This window comes from Humulus lupulus, chromosome 4, assembly GCF_963169125.1.
Source record: "Humulus lupulus chromosome 4, drHumLupu1.1, whole genome shotgun sequence".
Classification (NCBI taxonomy): domain Eukaryota; kingdom Viridiplantae; phylum Streptophyta; class Magnoliopsida; order Rosales; family Cannabaceae; genus Humulus; species Humulus lupulus.
Window position 1 is genome coordinate 44,845,026 of NC_084796.1, and position 16,933 is coordinate 44,861,958.

At 41.1% G+C, this 16,933-nt stretch overlaps 1 long non-coding RNA gene across 1 annotated transcript; it reads left to right on the plus strand.

The window, feature by feature from the left end:
• The first annotated feature begins 7,672 nt into the window (after positions 1-7,672).
• On the plus strand, positions 7,673-10,064 carry LOC133830383 (uncharacterized). The gene is made up of 2 exons (XR_009892027.1): positions 7,673-8,583; positions 9,821-10,064. It is a non-coding gene; the product is annotated as an uncharacterized LOC133830383 (long non-coding RNA).
• The last annotated feature ends 6,869 nt before the right edge of the window (positions 10,065-16,933 follow it).

The following is a 16,933-nucleotide window of genomic DNA, read 5'->3' on the forward strand; positions in this document are numbered from 1 at the left end:
GGCCCTGAAGATATTAAGGCAAGGGTACTATTGGCCCACTCTGTCAAAGGACTCGATCTCCTACGTCCAAAAATGTAACAAGTGCCAACGATTCACCACAATTGCTCGGGCTCCTCCGGTCGAGCTGAAGATGATCTCGTCCCCATGGCCGTTCGCGGTCTGGGGGATTGACCTGGTTGGTGCCCTCCCTACTGGGAAAGGAGGAGTTCACTACGTGGTGGTGGCTATCGACTATTTCACAAAGTGGGCAGAAGCAGAGCCTCTGGCGACGATCACTTCAAAAAGGGTCCTCGACTTTGTGGTCAAGAATATTGTTTGCCGATTCGGGCTACCAAAGAAGATCGTATTAGATAACGGAACGTAGTTTGACAGCGATCTCTTCACCGAATTTTGTGAGAGGCACGACATTGTTAAAAGCTTCTCCTCCGTGGCCTATCCCCAGGCCAATGGGCAAGTCGAGGCTGTCAACAAGACACTAAAAGCAATCCTTAAGAAGAGACTGGATGAAGCCAAGGGAGTCTAGCCCGAACAGCTCCCCCAGGTACTGTGGGCATACCGGACCTCGCACCGAACTTCGACGGGTCACACTCCTTTCTCCCTGGCTTTCGGGAGTGAGGTCGTCCTTCCTGTCGAAGTAAAGGTAGCCTCGCACAGAGTCCAAGCATTTGACCAAGGCCGGAACAACGAATTGCTCTGCGCGTCCCTCGACCTAATTGACGAAAAACGAGAAGCTTCACAGCTGCAGCTCGTGCATTATCAACAAAAGATCACTCGTTATTTCAACTCAAAGGTCAAGAAACGCGTCTTTAGCGTAGGCGACCTGGTACTCAGAAGAGTCTTCTTAGCCGATAAGGATCCCAAGGACGGAGTGTTGGGACCAAACTGGGAAGGGCCCTATCAAATAACAGAGGTCGTGAAAAAAGGAACCTTCAAGTTAGCTCGGCTTAATGGAGAAGCAGTCCCACAGACTTGGAATGCTATACACCTGAAGAAATATTATCAGTAATATCTTTGTAAGGCTTAAGTAGGAAAGCCACCTTTTGTTTATTAAATAATGAGTCTTTTCGCGGTGTCATATATGTTTGTGGATGTAATGTCAAGCAACCACAAAAGGTCCCTTCCTGATTACTTGGGGGGCATATGTCCTGGATACAACCAGGTCCTCAAACTTAGAAGTTGATTCAAATTGATTAATCGATGTTTTTCTTAAAAAGCGCAAGATATCAATAAAGGATTCACGCGAACTAAGTTTTTAAAATTAATGTCCTGGATACAACCAGGTCCTAAAACTTAGAAGTTGATTCAAATTGATTAATCGATGTTTTTCTTAAAAAGTGCGAGATATCAATAAAGGATTAATACGAACTAAGTTTTTAAAATTAATGTCCTAGATACAACCAGGTCCTAAAACTTAGAGGTTGATTCAAATTGATTAATCGATGTTTTTCTTAAAAAAACGCGAGATATCAATAAAGGATTAACGCGAACTAAGTTTTTAAAATTAATGTCCTGGATACAACCAGGTCCTAAAACTTAGAGGTTGATTCAAATTGATTAATCGATGTTTTTCTTAAAAAGCGCGAGATATCAATAAAGGATTAACGCGAACTAAGTTTTTAAAATTAATGTCCTGGATACAACCAGGTCCTAAAACTTAGAAGTTGGTTCAAATTGATTAATCGATGTTTTTTCCTAAAAGTATGAGATGTCAATCATAACACCAACAGAAACTAAGTTCTCATCAAATGCGTTAAAGAGGAGTAACAATAAAGTTAAACCACAAATATATATATATATAAATATATTAAAGTAAATCTGAGGAAACCAATTGTCTCGAGGATAAAAAACCTCGTGATAAAAAGTTACAAATAAAAAATAAGAGAAAAAGGAGCAAAAGTCCTAAGCCCCACCAAGCCACTCCGACGAAGTCACCCCTTCAACGTCCTGCTCGGCTGCAGCGGAAGTCTCCCCAGTCTCAGAGGGCGCCTCCTGTTGAAGTCGAGCCTTGAACTACTCGAGGAAGGGCTCCCACACCTCCGGTCTCAGGAAGGAAAACTCACCATCCTGGTTGAAGGCCCAGCAATGATACAGCATGGCCTCCATGGAGGAGCTAGAAGATGCCCTCTCTGCCACCAGGGCAGCCTTGGCCTCCTCAAGCTCGACCTTTGCAGTATCCAAGGCAACCTGTGTAGCCCCGACCTCCAGCAGCTTGGCCCGGGTTGCCTCCAGGTCGGCCTGCGCAGCTATCAAAGCGGCCTGCGCGACCTTCTTGCTTTCCCTGGCAGCCGTCAGGGCAGCCTTGGCATCTCACTCTTGTTGTTGAGCAGACGCAAGATCACCCTTGGCAGTCTGGAACTCGCCCTTGACCTCGTCAAACTTGGCCCGGGACCAAGCTTGCTTCGGTGTAGGGCCAAAGCCGCCTGCAAGGTCAAAAGATGATAAGGCATGTGCTTTAGAAAAAGCAAAGAGAACCATTGATTGAGCAGACTTACCGTGAGGGTCATCCCCAGTGAAGACTCCATAACGTTCTCGGGGCTCCTCATCTCGATCTCCTACAGATCCCTTGGGATGGCATTGTAGCAGTGATCCACCATATAGGTTGCAGTTTCATAAACCGTCCCTCGAAAGGCCTCGGGGATTTTCTCCAGGGCCTGAGTGTTGACTGGGATGCACACGGTGGGAACCAGAGCTGGCAAGGTCCCGGTTGGTACCTCCAGTTCCCGATTAGAGACAGGAGGTCGCGGGGGAGGTGGAGCCATCTTCTCTATGGCGGGAGGGGCTGGAGGCACCTTCTCTATGGCGGAAGGACCCTGGCCTTTCCCCTTGGTAGGAGACTTGGAAGTGGTCCCAGGAGGGGGAGTTTTCTTGGTCAGCCGGAGCTTCTTGACCAATGGTCTGGACGACCCGGAGGAAGGATTCCCCCCCCCCCGAAACATGGATCGCAGAACGTTGTCCCCGGGCTGTGACATCTCCTCGCGTGAAACAAAGACAACGAAGCATCAGTATGCATGTAAAAATATTTTATCACAAAAAATCTAAAGAATGTATTGAAAAAGGTCCTACCCTCCGAGCTAGAGGAGGAATATATTGCCACGACCTCCGGCCGCGGAGCTTCTACGGGGGAGTCTAAAATTATAACTTCACGAATGAGAGGGGGCTCTGGGTCCGGATCCGCCTCAGGACTGGACTCTTCTACATACTGCCTAAGCCCCGAAGCTACTATACCCTCCAGAAGGGAGGGCCACGACCTAAGGTTGGTCCCGTACTCCTCAAAAAAGGCCGACCTAAAGGTCAGGCTATTGTCTACTACTACAGTGCCCCTAGGGCGGCCCATGTCATAGCGCAACACTAGTTGGTCAACGCACTGGAGCAGAGTTACGTTATGAGCTGGGTCATTTTGATGACAGTGAACGAGTTGGTTGGGGTTATACCTAGCAAGTCGTAGGTCTGCGGCATCCTTGTCTAAATCCTTAAACAAGTATGGGTTACCTTGGCCGGAGGGCCCAACTGCTGCCCCGAACTGGATTCGCTCCGTGTTGACCTCCTGGGCGATCTCAAGAGCCCGCTTCCGACGCACGAGCGGCACCTCGTCTTCCTCGTCTTGCTCGTCGTCATCCGCAACACCCCCCTCGGGGATGGGTGCCATCTCACGAGCTGCAGGGATGGTCCGCGGCCTCCTTAAGGCCAGGGTCTGGCCCGGAGAAATTAACTTACACGCCAGCATCGTCTCATCAGACATGAGCTGGCGATAGTCTTTTTCGCTTGGAGGGAGCCTCGCCAAAGTTTCATATTGACCCCCAAGGGTCACCAATTTAGCCGTCCTCGCAAAAATAGCTACACGATGGTATTCAAATCAATACGCATGGAAAGAAACAAGTCAGCAACGATTTCGTGAGCTAAGGATAGAAAGAACTTACGAGGACGGTTAAATTAATGGTGTTCGTAGTTCCAGAACCCCGTCGACATGAAGAACTAGTCCTTGAAGTCGTTGGGGTGGCTGGATAGCTCGATGACTGCGGCGAAGTTGGAGAAACGGGTCAAGTAATAGAACCCATCGCCTCACCTCCGTTGATCCGGGCTGGCTTTGAGGCAGAAAAAGTAGAGAATGTCCGCCGGTGTAGGGACCTCCCATTCCTGCTTCAGGAACAGGTACCTCAGCCCCGCTAACAGACGGTAGGAGTTAGGGGGGAGCTGAAAGGGGGCCAGCTTCACAAAGTTCAGGAAGTCCACGAAGTACTGGTCCAGAGGAAGAAAGGCCCCGGCCTTGAGGTGTTCGTCGCTCCAGGCCACGAACTCCTCGTCGAGCGGTGCGCAGCTCTGCTCGCCCTCAAGAGGAGGACGAGCAACAAGAGCGCCTGTCCCTATGTCGATGTTGTGGGAAAGCAGGATCTTGTTGACCTTCCCCTGAGTTGTAACCTTCGAGGCAATCCTCTTGGCCTCGAAGAAGGCATCAGGTCCCACCTCGACCTCTTTCTCCATGGTGGGACCGAAGTGGGGGATAGGGGAATCTGCTACCACCTCCTTCCCCTTGCTGGTCTGCTGGGATGACGAGCTGACGACACTCTTCTTGGGCATGTTTTTCCTGGGTCCCATCTAGTCTCCTAACGAACAAAGATGAAGAAAATTTATAAAGGCGACCTAGAAATAAGAAAGGGAATCTAGCGCGAGGAATGATTTTCCTTACACGGGCTGAGGTAATCTCAGCCTGCAGTGTGTGAGGCCACGCGGTTCTATGAACGCGCGCCTATGCTCCCAACGGGTCCCCGATTGCTCGGGATCTGTGTGTCAGGAGGGTCAGGATAATGCTTGCCTTGGAGGGAAAGTTTCAAAAGCAAAACCGCCTGGGAAGTGTGACCCCTAAGCTACCCGGTTTTGCACCCCAGAAACTTGTCGTCGTCCCCTCTCCAAACAGGCATTTCAAGAGATTACCCAAAAAAGTCACCCCAGAATTATCTTGTCCTATGCGTTATATTCCTAAGCATTTTCTCCTATGGTCGATACCCCTAGGATAAAAACCTACGCACAAAATACCAGCCAAAAAAGAAAAAAAACAACCTACAGTGTGCGACTAAGAAAGAAGTTTACATAAACAAAGAAAAATGGAAACATTTAAACATACAGCAGGCAAAGGACTTATAGAGGTTTTTGCTGTGTGAAGATCGAAAGGGGCGTAGGAATCAGAATCCTAGTGGAGCCTTTAGAACTGGAATCACGGAGAAACCCTTGTGTCTGGAACTCAAAGACTTCTGGAACGAAGACCGGAAGGAATTTTTTTTTTCAAATAAAGGGTGGCTCATGCGAAAGGTGGCCAACCTTATATATACGTAAAAGGCAAAGGAACGAGGACCGTTTGATCATCTTAATGCGAGATACGAAGGTCACAACTCGAAAGACGAAACGACGGCCGAAGATAGGCTAGGCCATTTAATGAGATTCTCGGAAGACGGGCCGTCACCAACAACGATGCTCCACGTATCCGACGCAAGCGCAATAGGTGGGACATGAGGAGTCGAAAAGGAAGCCTAAAAGCCCCCACTGTGGCTACAGGTGACGCCACGTGCCACGAGCAGGGGCTTAGGGGGCAAATGTACGCCCTAAATATCCACGGGTTATTAGCGAGCTGGAAAAGGGCATAATTCTATCCGCCACGTGGATGCCTCCTACCCGGAGCTGTTATTACGAGTCTCCACCTTTGTAGCCCGAGCTAATCAAAGGGCTAGCAAGTATGCTTGAAGGCATCAGATCAACAGTGTAGATATCACGAGCTGATGCTACATCAAGCTCGAGGTGCGGCATAGATCTGGCACCCCTGTCCCTTTGTGAAGTTAACCACACAATGTAAACATGCGCATATCAGACATCACGTGTCTACTCCATTCCTGAATTCTCGGACACGCAGCATAAACGTGCGTGTTTAGGCGTCCCATGACTGGTTTGGGCCATGCGGCCCATTATCCCCCTTACCTATTGATTAGACAACACTTCATTGTCAGGTTTTAGGAATTAATCATAAGTGTCACAGAGGTGACATGATGGGTAAGAAGGTCACGGGATGGCCCCCTTTACCAACACTCAGGTGTCCTCTCCCTATAAATATGGAGACCCTGGGCGTTACAAAGGGTTGGCGTCTAGTTTGTAAAGAAACACCCTGTAAGGAATACTAGAGAGATATCAATAATATTGACTGGTGGACTAGAGGGATTTTAACATTCGAACCACCTAAAAGGAAAGGAGTTATAACCTCCCCCCTATACTATTTTCACCAGTTTGGAATATAAATATTTACATATTACGGTTCATTATCTAGCACTAACCCATCCCGTTTATTCGTATAATTATCTGTTGCCGAAGAACCGCGTTAACACTCTTGTTTCCCAAAGTTATAAAGGGCAAGGAATCTGAGGTTTATATTTTTCGTCTTTTGGGATCTCATACGAGATAATTATGGTGTTGTTTGGTAACACTTAAAAAAATAGTTTTTTATTTATTTAATTAAAAATTTGCCAATTAAACAAAAAATATGTTTAGTAACTCTATTATTATTTATTATTTTTTAAATTTTAATTAAAATTTATTAAATTTTGAAAATAGAATTTTTTTACTTTTAAAATTTTTTTAAACAGTTTTTCAAAATTTCCTTTCTTTTTTTCTTCTCTTCTTCAAATCAACACCTCATATTGTTAAACAAAAAATAAAAATAAAAGTTATTAAACGCATTTATTATTTTTTGTTTTTAAAAACAAAAAACAAAAATAGTTACCAAATATATTTTAATTTTTTAAAAATAAATAAATAAAAATAAAATAATATTTCTATTTTTGTGTTTAAAAAATTTTTAAACAAAATTTTTTACCAAACACCCCCTATAATTTTATAACTTTTAATGATTGTGTCTTTTTTGTTTTGGGATCTCAGAGTTTTATAGCCTTCTTTTTTCATGTCTTCGTAATTGTTTCTGTAATGTTTTTCATTTTCTAACTCTATTTTGATTCATATATCTTAATGAACTAATGGAGTCAAAGGTAGGAAAAAGTAGTCTAGTATATATATATATATATATATATATATATATATATATAAATGCAGACTATTTTTGTTTATGTGTTCTGCCGTAGCCCAAGTACCACACAAATATAGAGATAATATGGGGGTTTTATGATGTTCTGGTTAAAATCTCGTTTGTTGTCCCCATATCTTGGTTGAGAATTTTGCTTTCTTATCTTTTTATAATTTTTTTCTCTTCTAATTGGTGATGATGTTCTTAGCTGCACTATTTGATTGTATTGTCAAAGTTGGATGATTGCAAGGTAAGTAATATATGTATGCAAGGTTGAGAAAAAGGGAATTGAATCAACAAAGATAGATTTGAATCACACTTTGTTTCAATGTTTGTAGTGATTTATGCTCTTTGTTGGTAATGATGATTGTGGACTACACATCTTATTTGTCTAGTTCTTGTTCTTGATCTATTTTGGGCAGCGTTAGTCATTATTGGATGTGATAAAGGAGACAGTACTCCTGCTGCAGATGCTTATTTCTGTTTTGGTCAGCTTATTTGTCTAGTTCTTGATCTATTTTGATGAGAGCTAATGCTCGTTTCTTCTATCTTTGGTATTTTGGACATGAAGTTTTTATAATTTCTTTTTAAATTTTGTTTAGGAATTAAGTTTTTAGAGATTTTTGTTTCATAATTTGGGTGGAAAAAAAAACTTATCAAATTTGACCAAAATAATTGAACAAATTAGCTTTTACAAGTTTTTCTCAATTTGTTTTTTATATAAAAAATGTTAAAAGTAAAAAAATGATAAAAAATTACTATTTTTGGAAAACATGTTATCAAAGCCCACTAAAGGCCCAAATTCGAAAATAGGCCCATCAAAATCTGAAACCCACACTCACCCGACCCGATCACACACGAATACCCGAAACCTAAAATATGCAAAATCTGAAAATATTTTGGCGGATTCGGTATCTATTTTACAAACTCAAAACCTGCAAAAATCTGAACCCGATAACTTTGAAACTTGCTAATCCGGGCCGTTTACACCAGACCCTTTTGCTTTAATGATTTCTTCACCTTTCTCTCGTGTTTTTTTTTTACTATTTTTCAGCTCATTTCTTGCACTGACGTAATTCTGTTTTTTTTTTTCTTTTTAACTTGCTATAAATACTTTCGACATTCACATCACAAATAACAGCAGCAAATATCCCACCTTCCAGTATATATTTTCAGATTATTCATTTATTTATTTTTATGCAAGGGTATTCTTGTAATAGTAGCATTGGGAAAAATATAAATTAAATAAAAAATACATAGAAAATAAGGGGAACGAACAGAGGGATATTTTAGCTTTAAAATTTCTAGCTTTAGTCGATTGGGGCTCTCAACCCCAAATTTCAAATCCTAAATCGATTGTTGCCCGGATCCAATTTTCGTTTACTCTTAAGGAATTTCATGTTGGTACAGGTATAAGTTATTTACGTATTTTCACTTGGAAAAGATCAAGATGGGTTCAGCTGAGACCGATTTCGAGGATTTTTTTGAGGAGAAGAAACGGATCAGGAATCCTTTTGTTCCCGTTGGTAAAGTCTCGAATCACCTATTATTATTTTCTCCCATTTTGATTTATGGTATTTCTTGAATATTAAAGTTTAATATATTATTATGCCACAGTCAAGCTTCAATTGGATTTTAGGGCTATAATGTTTGGATTGTTAATTGGATTTTTTTTTTTTTGAATAAGCAATAGGGTAGATTAGATATGGGGTTCTGAAAATTTATTGTCAATATATGAACTAAGTGCATGGAAAATTATGCAGAGTAGTGTATTTTTTTTTGTTGGAATATGAATTTAGGAGTAGGTAGTTCGGAGAATGAGTTTGTGGTACTTTGTAGCAACTCTTTGCAGAAATGTAGAGATGTTGAGGGAAAAAAATGTATTTATAGGAGTTAGATTGGAAAAATATTAAATTTTGGATGCTTTAGTGTGGTTGTTTGCAAGGTTGATGTTATTGAGTAGGGATTGAAATATACCATACTCATCAGAGCCAACAAAGTTATATGTGTTTAGTTGGGTATGAGTTAGATTGGATCTAATATGGAAAGTTCTATGATGCCTCTGATGAGTATGGTCTATTTCAATTTTGATGACCATGCTCAAATTGTAATTGTTGTCACTAAATATTTCATTGATAAATGCAAGATATGCCCCCAACTATACATTGAATTACACCTTTTGAATCTTCTTGAGATGATTGTATAACTTGTATTGTGGCATATAGTGATATGGTAAAGTAGTTTCAGTTGGAGTTTCTTTTGATCCATTGATGTCTGTGACTCACATTTCCCCCAAAAGTTTGTACTTAGCCTAAGGCTTGATATAGTTTTCTTTAAAAGTTCTGGTTGAACATGCTTTTGATGAAATTGAGAAGAAAGACTAAATATATGATTTTTTATGTGTGTTTTGAATGCTAGTTGGATTTCCAGGTTGAATACAATCTGTCCTAAACTCTCTAGCAAGAGACGTTAAGACTTGAGATCGTAGGAAGTGTAAATAAGTGTAAATTCCAATTCTATTCATGTCTTGACTATAGTTGCAAAAGTAATACATGTATAACATCAGTGTAATCTGATAAACTGAATGGCTGTCATATTGATATGCCATGTGTAATGACTTGGTTTATGTATTATACACTTTCCTATTTGGTCAAATACCTAGAGACAAAACTCATATGTTCCTTTCATTGCAGTATTTCTGAAAAAGTGTCTGGATAACAAATTGTTTTGTTGTAATCTAATGGGCTAGCGTAAACATTTTAGGGGCGTTTTTGACTGCGGGGGTGCTCACAGCTGGGTTAATAAGCTTCAAGCGAGGCAATTCTCAACTGGGTCAGATGCTAATGAGAGCTCGTGTGGTTGTCCAAGGTGCTACGGTGGCGCTTATGGTTGGCACTGCTTACTACTATGGAGATAATCCTTGGCAATCAAAGTAGACAAGGAAATTCTTTTTGCATAATTTAAGTAACATAAATAGAATATGTGATTATATTTTTCCCCGGTTTGAGACCATGTTTTTGGTCAGCAATATTCAATAATACCCATGCATTGATTTTTATTAAAGAAAAATTATAAATCTTTGTAGTATTATGATAGGCAGATCTATTTATTACTTTGAATATACAACAATTTTCTAGTTGTGAAGCTGTTGAATGAGTTTGTAACTATTTTAAAATGAAAACTTAATAGAAAGTTATTGCTAGTACTGATTTTGCTTCCAAAAAAATAAAAAATATATAGCTATTTTGTTTATGTTAAAAGAAGGGTTTATTTCAGTTGCAATCTTCATTTTTTACACTTTGTAACATTTAGGTTATAAAAGTTGATTTTGTTTCAGTTAGGTTTTCAATATTTTCAAATTGTATTATTTAGGTTCTTAAATGTTATTTTTGTTTCTTTTTTCTTTTAAAATACAAAATTATTTTAAAAATATTTGGACATTTAATTAATGACAATAACAAACATGATATGAGAAAAAAAATATTTCCAAGGTATTTTTAAAAATATTTAATATTTTTATATATTAAATTAATGTTTTATTAAAAAAATATTCTTACCTACATTATTGTTTTATAATTAATATTAATAATTATATTATCTCGACTATTTTGATACTATTAATTTTTATTATGTTTATGCTTTTTTATTTCTTACATATTTTTAAGATTTAATAATAATGTATATAAAGTTATTTCTTTTTTGAAAGAAAGGAACTTCATTCAACAAAACTAATTACAAGGTTCAGGCAACTCTGCAATAACAATGCCATATGCGCAAATGGGAACAACCCCAAAACAAATAGAGTTTATACAATGAGAAAGAGCAAAATTAGCTAGAGAGTGAGCCTCTTTATTAGTATCTCTTACATAATAAAAAATAGAATTACAGTGGAGAAGGAGACCCCTTTCTTTGATGTCATCTACTAGAGCTCCCCAATCAAGCGGGTTGTGATCGTTGATAAGTAAAGCTTGAATAATAAGGGCACAATTAGAAGTAAGATTAAAATGGTAGGGAGGAAGTTTCAAAATCAGATCAAGACCCATTTTGATAGCAAGGCATTCAACCATTGGGATAGAGAAAAGACCTTCCATGTACCGAGTTTCAGCAACAACTACCAAGCCACAACCATTTCGGATGACAGCCCCTAAACCACAACCAAGCTTAAAGGGGAGAATAGCAGCATTGCAGTTTAAGAGAAGAGAATCATTAGTTGGAGCACACCATCGAGAAGGAAGCTTGGGGTCCTTGGGAGTTATATGAGTCAAAGTATCTTGGTATCTTTGTAAGAGGTCCATAGCCCAAGAGACTAAATCAGCATCAGTAGGGACACTTAAACTAAAATACTTTATGTTTCTTCTGTACCAAACAACCCAAAAAATCATAACAAAGTGGGTAAAATCAGTTCTAGAACAATGATTTTTCATCCATAGAATAAAAGCCTCTGGAGCTTCTATGTTAGAAGGGAAATACTGAGACAACCCAACTAATTTCCATATTTTCCTGACCTTGGGGCAAAGCCATAAAGCATGAGTGATAGACTCCTTGTTAGAGAAACACCAACAACAGTGAGGATCAACAAGTAAACCTCTATTCCTCAAGGTATGTTGAACTGGCAGCCAACTATGGCACACTCGCCGCCAAAAAAATCAGACTTTCGCAGGGACTTGAAGTTTCCAAACATATTTCCACCATTGAACCAAATTCATGGCATTAGAACATTCCGCGTTTCCTGTCCAAGTAGTGGCAAGATGGTAGCGACTTTTTGACTAAATACCGACCATTTCGGGTAGAATCCCATATTAGATCATCGTGTTTGGATGTTAGGCTAGGAGCTTGTTGACCATTGATTTGGCTAACGACACGGAGTCAAATGTACGACAAAAGATAAAACGACAATTAAGAATTTAATATAATGGAAAAGAAGAAAACACCAAGGATTTATAGTGGTTCGGCCCCAAAGAATGGTAATGACCTACGTCCACTTAGTGCTATTATTAATATTGAATCTCAAAGCCGTGATCAAAGAACTAGGGTTCTTGAGTTTCACAAACCTTGAAAGAATTACAATAAAACGATGAATAATCACACTACAGCTCTCTTTCTCTTAATACTTAGCAAAAAGATTCAGAGATCAAAAAGTCACCTCCTTGAGCTATTTCATGCATATTTATAGGCTCAAGGAGGGTTACATGGGCCAATGGGCCTTAACTTTCCTTAATCACTGCGTATCAAGGTAATAAAGAGGAAATATTCAATGCAATTATTATAAGATTACAATCTTAGAAGGAAATAAATCAAATTACATGACCAGCCTGGTCGTATCTAATAGTTAAGCCCTGACGAAGTGATGTGCCTCTGGTCGATTGTCGAACAACACTTCCGCCACGTGTCAACCATGTGTGAGAAATCATTGCCACATCATCAGCAGCCGTTTTTCGGGTAAAAATTTACCCCCAAGTTTATTTATTAGGACAAGCAATAAGTAAACTTAGGAAACTGACTCTTCGAATACCCCACGAAATCTGTCAGAGCCACCCATGCCCTCTCGGGAAAAGCAATCAATCATGTCTAATCTAGCCTTTTTTGGCTTCCCAAAATTTTTTCTGATGGCTATTACACTTCCTCATGTTTTGAAAAAGGTAATTCATGACACTTCTTCTACTGTGTCGCAGTCACTATAAATAATACCCCAAATCCACATTTTTACTTTTTACTTTTCACTCGCCATCTCCTCTCCAAGAACTGCAAAGAACTTCCATCTTCAGAGCCCAGAAATCCCAGGAACTCACATCCGGATGTTCAAAAGCTTTCATGTTCAGAATTTTTTTTTCATCTAAGTAAGTTTCACGAACTCCTTAGACGTTTGAGTTGCCATGCAAAACTGTTTCATACTTATTTTTATCTCTGAACCTTTGAATGTTCTTGGCCGAAACTGTTATGGGGATTGTGTGTATATCCATAGATGCTTGTTAGGGTAGTGAAGTAACGTTTCATAGGATTTAGGAGCCAGTTCGGTAGTCGAGATTGTAGCTTTAAGGGCGTAAAATCGAAGTAAAAATTCGATTTTTAAGCTAGTTGAAAAACTGGGTTTTTCCTGCTCCTTCGGAGTCGAAAAAGCTTTTTTCTGAAATTTTTTTTACTTCTGCTTTTTAATCTGTTTCTACAACTGCTCGAATAAAATTTAGTTCTTTTGTTAGAATGTTGCTGACCGTATAAAAGCTAACTTTTATACGCGAGCAACGTTATCCCAACTCTCAACACAGATTTTTAGGCTTTACCTTCTCATCTCCCCCTTTCTCTGTTCACAGCTTTTCATGCAAGATCCGTGAGGAGGTGAGAGGCCTATCGACGACGACTTGCTTGCCCAATTGCTTGAAGACGAGGAGCAACCGTCACTGTTGATACCAAAAATTCCTTTTTCTCGAACCCCACCCAATAGACCTCAGTCAAACATTCCAGTCATGGGTAGAGTAAAATCCACTGCCCAGAAAAAGAAAACACAAAAACCTTCTGCAAACCAGCCTGCCCCCAAGCAGAAATTCCCTCGACCAGTGGTTGAGAAAGAAATATCCTCGACCCTAGCATCCAAACTCACGCTCAACTTCGAAATGCCACTCAACCAGATGTTGAATGGTACGTCGCCCCTCCTAGCCGAGTTACGATTAGGATGATTGCCAATTACATTTAAAAATATGGACTTCCTGGGGAGACTCTAGTCCAACCCACCAAAGACCAACGGGCGAACTTGCGTGGAGGCGCTTTCAGCACTTGGTCGAGATATCACATCGAGGCAGGAGCGATCCTGCCTCTACATCCTTTCTTCCAAGGAATGGACAATTATTTTGGGGTCGCTCCTTTTCAAATAACTCCCAACAGATATAGAATGCTTTCTGCACTATATATCCTCTATAACCATAAGAAATGGCCCGTCCCCACACCACATGAGGTCAACTACTTGTTCGACTTAACATCCAACCCCAACCAGGAAAACACGGGGTTCTTCTACTTCTGTCACCAGGAAACAGGTCGCACTTTCTTGACTGATACTACTTTTATCTCGAACGTGGGGAAGTACCATCTGGAGTACTTTCTGACGACTGACATGGTTGCAAACAACTTGGCCTTCACACAAGGAGGTAAAGTCTTTGTACCACTGGTCGTTTATTTTTCTTTAATTTTTTGCTGCACTTCCCTTAGAAATTTAGTGCGTTTCAGGCCCATGGTTGCAACCAGACCCTACTCCGGACATGGTGATCTGATTAGCCCTCCTGGCCAGCCTGACTGACATAGAGAAAAGTGTCAAACAACTGGTTACAGAGGCCAATCTGAGACTGGTCGGCCTTTTGTCTCCTCACCAGGATGTGAGGGAATCTACTGCGGGGAGTGCTACCGGCATGAAGTCCCCGAACAACAGCCAGATGTGTCACAACCTCCTCCGAGGAGGGCAACTGGGGTGACCATCAATGAGCCAACTGGTGCCCCCCAACTTGCTGCCGCACCGGCCCCTCCAGGGAAGGGAAAGAAGAAGGCCACAAAGCCTATTCTTAAGTCATTGGAGGAGAATGTTACTGATCTTTCGCTCTTAGATAGTGCCAATTCCCTGTCACTTGTTTGACGGGGACGACAATTTTAAGTACGCTCTCAATTTAGATTCAGACTTCTTCATGCTAGAGAGTGAGTGTAACACTAGTAGAGTATATAATGTAGCGACCAGTAATGATAGCTCAGGTATTTTACTTACGATTTTCTTTGTTTCTTTTCCTGACACAACATACTCAGTCGTTTGTACTATCTCACTGTTCATGTATTTGCTTTCTTGCAGACATGGACTCTGAAAACGTGTTCGACATGTACTGTGCTCCCGAGGCTTCTGAAGCTCTTGCGAGCAAGAAGAAAGCGAGTAGGCGGCATTAAGGGGAAAGCAGTAAAGCGCCTCCGGCTAAGAAATGCCGTATTGCAAACCCTCCAGCAGACGTACCCTCAACAAATGCCACACCACCTGCTTCTCCCCTCGAGCGGGAATCTCCACCTACTCCAGTCGGGTCGACACCTTCCCCACCAGCCCCAGCTGCCCAGACACATCAGGCTGCCCCTGCTTCCACAAGGGGTGACATATCAAGCCGTGCCCTAAGATCAGCCAAGGACAGGATGGCAAAGATTTTGAAGCATGAACGTTGCCGAGAAGCGATGGCTGGGACAGAGATGATGGACGTCGAACAGATATTAACCCGCTCACTAAACGAGCTTGCCAGTGTAAGTTATCTTTTTCTGTAGAGACTAAGTCCTTTTATTTATCAGTCAATTTAACTTATGTGCTAATCCAGGCAATGCTAACTGTGACTGCCGGCCGTCTTCGCTCGGGAGCTATTACCGAACAGTCCAAAACCTCCGAGCAACGGCACACTGAAGAACTCAAAGCTGCCGAAGCAAAATATGCTGAACAACTTGAGGCGGCTCAGAAGACAAACGAAGCACTGCTCGAGGAAAAGGACAAGATGGCTGAGGAGTTAAGGGAGAAGCAGATTGCCCTGGACAAGGTCGTCGAGCAAAGAGACCAGTTCAAGGAGTCTAACTGCGTCAACTACCACGAGGTTAAAAAGCTCGAGGAGGACTTGATTGCGAGCAGACAAGAGACTATAACATTGGAGGGACGGATCGAGAAGCTTGAAAAAGCCAACGCCAGCAATTTGGAAAGGTACAAGAACGCCACGGTTAAGTGTTTCTATGACTTCTGGAAACATAACCAGGAGGCTAATTTCAGCTATCTTCCTTAGCGCACAAGACATGTTGAGATAGCCTGCTGCATTGCTCGCTTGGCGGAAGAAGAGAGAGCAAAGGTACCTGCCTCGCCCGAAATCTCCTTGGCCACTGGTGTAGAAGAGGCGGAAAATGACGTTACAATTGTCGTCGATCAGGGCACCTCTCAAGATCCTCCAGCCTTGTAGTCTGCTATTTTTCTTTTACTCTTTAATCTTTTAAGTACACGGCCTACGGGTCGTGATGTAAAGACACTTTAATTTTCTAGTTAAACTTTTATTGTTGCACGGGCAGCTTTTACTTTTAATTGAACAATTACATCTGAGCAGTGATTGCTCGCGGTGTAAAAGGTTTCCTCAAGATATTATAATATTTGCATTTTATTATAACATCTGTTCGCATGACTGAACTTAGCATAGTACTTTGGTTTGATTTAACAAAATACAAAATTTTGAAAAATACTCTAAGTACCCTAGCATGCTTTCACTTATTTTGCTCATGTGTTTACATACCTTTCGGTATGCTTTGCTGATTAGTGGTGAAAATTGCATTATTTATTGATTTTAATAGCCAAAATAAATTAATTTTAATTAATATTTTCATTGAATTAATATGATTTATTTTATAAATGGAAATATTTAATTATGATTTAATTTATTGTTATTTTGTAGGAATTAAATATGCATTTTGTCACAAAGAAAAGAAAAGAAATAAATAAATAAAGTTGAAGAAAGGAATGAAGAAAATGGCATTTTTGAAGGAGTTTAGCCCAGTCCCGAAGGCCCAAACGAAAGCCCAGGCCCGCTGGCCTCTTTCTCCACCTCTTCGCCAGGTGTCACAGCCCCAGCGTGCCACGTGTCCGCTCCTCTCCTCCAAAGCAAGTGACCATCAAGCATTTCCCAGTTGCCTCACGTTCATCCAACAATTTCCCAGCTGAAGCCCAACGCAGGCCCAAGTCCTTCCTTCAGCCATGCACCTTCACAGCAAGCTTCATTCAGCTGAAGGCCCAACATGTCCAACGACCCAGCCTCTCCCAAGCATTTCCCAGCTGCCACAACATAGGCCCGTGACCCAATAACATCTTCCAGCAGCTTGCCTACGTGGCACTCCCTCATTGGC